This window comes from Lactuca saligna, chromosome 7 (assembly GCF_052625555.1).
Source record: "Lactuca saligna cultivar CGN05327 chromosome 7, ASM5262555v1, whole genome shotgun sequence".
In the NCBI taxonomy this organism is placed as follows: Eukaryota; Viridiplantae; Streptophyta; class Magnoliopsida; order Asterales; family Asteraceae; genus Lactuca; species Lactuca saligna.
In genome coordinates this window covers 67659361-67661950 of record NC_136423.1, presented here as the reverse complement: position 1 = coordinate 67661950, position 2590 = coordinate 67659361, and the positions used below count along the sequence as shown (strand labels likewise).

Genomic DNA, 2590 nt, shown 5'->3' with positions numbered 1-2590 from the left:
ATCCTCGCAATACCAGTTTCGTGTGCACATCTCTTTCTCCGAAATCGCCTTTCTAGCGAAGCCATAATTCCAAAACTCCGAAGTACTCATGCATAAAGTACCTCATGTTTCCAATCCTTTCTCAAGAAACCTCAGCAAACCTCCCTGAAGTACCACTCATACAGTACGTCAAGTTCAATCCAAAGACCCATACTGTTGATCTATCACTGAAGAATGTATACAAAGGGGTGGTATATAATCAAGGTTCTACAGGTTTAGAATTGATGGTTTCACTTTAACTCTTTTCCTCGTTGGGATGTGAGGTTAAATGGGAAGCATTTATTCGACTACCTCTTCAATCTTAATTATATACGACTCGTATCCACGAGACTGTGATCGATAAACCATGTATGAATTCTAATATGAACTTCAGGACGAAGACTGCCCAAGACTACGAGTAATTGCATCGTCATGTGAACAAACTTAGAACCCAGTACGACTCCTACAACCAGATCGCCCTACAGTCTAAACATCTACAGAGATACAAGAATAGTCCGGACAACTTAGCAAACTACTCAGCAACGGAATGAGAAGACCAATCACCTCACCTTTGAGGGCTCCGGTCTTATTCTTCCAGAAGATCGACTTCAGTGGGTGCGATCATACCAACACTAATGCAACGGATCCCATCAGAACTCTACAGTTAAGCGTGCTTGGGTGAGTGTAGTACTATGATGGGTAAAACCTTGGGGAGTCCTCGTGGTGCAGACCTCGACGGGACTTCCATTATAAATTATTACCTTCTGCCTCGCATAGATGAACTGGTTGATCAACCGCAAGAAATGAATTACTTTTCAGAAATGGACCTGAGATCCGAATATCACCAGTTTCGAGTGTTAGAGAAGGATGTCCCGAAGACAACCTTCCGAACTCGATACGGACACTACTAGTCCGTAGTGATACCCCTCGGATAGGACCAATACATCCGTAGTACTCATGAACTTAATGGATAGGGTACGCCATTCTTACTTGGATCAGTTCGTTATTAACCTTGTAAATGACTTACTTATCTACCCTCGTAGTAAGAAGGAAATCATAAAGAGCATCTACAACAAACCATGGAACCAATACGATTAGAGAAGCGTTGCGTGAAGTTCTCTAAATACGAGTTTTGGAATTGAAGAGTCAAAATTTCCTAAGACACACTATTAGTGATGTGGAAATTCTTGAGGACCCTTGCAATTTATCAAAACCGTTGAGAATTTGTCAGCACCAAAGATGCCGTCGGGAATTCGCCAAATTCTAGGTCTTGCAGACCTACTATAGTAGTCCATTTAGAACTCCTCTCAAATTACGGAACTTCTTATGACTTTGACCTAGGAGGGAGTGGCCCTTGACTGGGAAGAGAAGCAAGAGAGAGAAACCCTTGGAACTCCAGGTGAGAGACCAAATTCTTTTGGAAGACTCACTCTGGGAAGGCTTAATACGCTTCGTAAAGCATGGAAAGCTAAATTCAAGATAGTTAGGACCTACGAGATTCTTACCATAATCGGCCGTGTATCTCACAAACTCAATCTACCTCATGAGCTTAGTAACGTACATTCTACTCTTCACGTCTCGGACTTGCAAAAAGTATTGATCTGACGAGACTCTTGAAATCCCACTCGAAGAGATCGAGTTCCACAAGAGCCTCACATACGTGGAAGAACCGTAGTGAGCATGGACCGTGAGGTCATGTGAATGACTCATAGTCGTTTCCCTTTAGTGAAGGTTCACTGGAATGCCAACCAAGGACCCAAATTCACCTAGGAGCGCGAGAATCAATCGATCAGGAAGTATCCCCACTTTTTGGATCGATTATTCATTCTTACTTCCTTTGCCTAAATTCTAATTTCGGAATGAAATTCCTTCTAAAAGGGGGATGATGTGACAACCCAAAATTTCTATTATGTACAACCGTTTACTTCAATAGAAGTCAAAACAGTTTTTGCTAATTTTCAAGCTTTTTGGAATAAGTTTGAGTATTTTAGGATTAACACTTAAGGAGATATCAGGAGAGAGGATGCCCTAGAGTTTATTGTGCAACAATAGAGTTCCAAAAACTTCAGGAATTAGAGTTTACAGCCCAAATGGTATTTGGACCGTAAACCCTACTGGTATATATATGACACTTATCCATTTAAATCACTTTTTCACCATTTCAAAGTTAGAACTCAATTCTCTCTCAAGTAGCTTCGAATTTTTCTTCTAGATCTTCAACCTAGTAAGTGTTTCTAACCCTTTTAAGTTGTTATATCACTTAATCTAGTGTTTTAACACACTTCCATCCATAAAAAGTGTTCCAAAAGGTTAGATCTTCAAGAACACCAAGAACACACACTAGTGTTCTTGGCCTTTTGGTACCATTCCAAGCTTCTATCTTGTAAGTACTTCTATCCTAGAGTATCTTAAGGCTTCTTATGCTTCCATATGTCAAGAAAACAACCAAGAAAGTGAAGATCAAAGGTGTTTACGGTCCAAGATGTTCTTGGACTGTAAACCCTAAAAAGTGTGCCAAAGTGGCCCTAGTCCCTTCACAAGCTTTGTAATCTAGTTTAGACCCCTTCCTTGA

General features: G+C 40.7%; 1 pseudogene; it reads left to right on the top strand.

Annotated features, from left to right (window-relative positions):
* The first annotated feature begins 631 nt into the window (after positions 1 to 631).
* LOC145007626 (5S ribosomal RNA) lies at positions 632 to 750 on the top strand (annotated as a pseudogene).
* Positions 751 to 2590: the final 1840 nt, after the last annotated feature.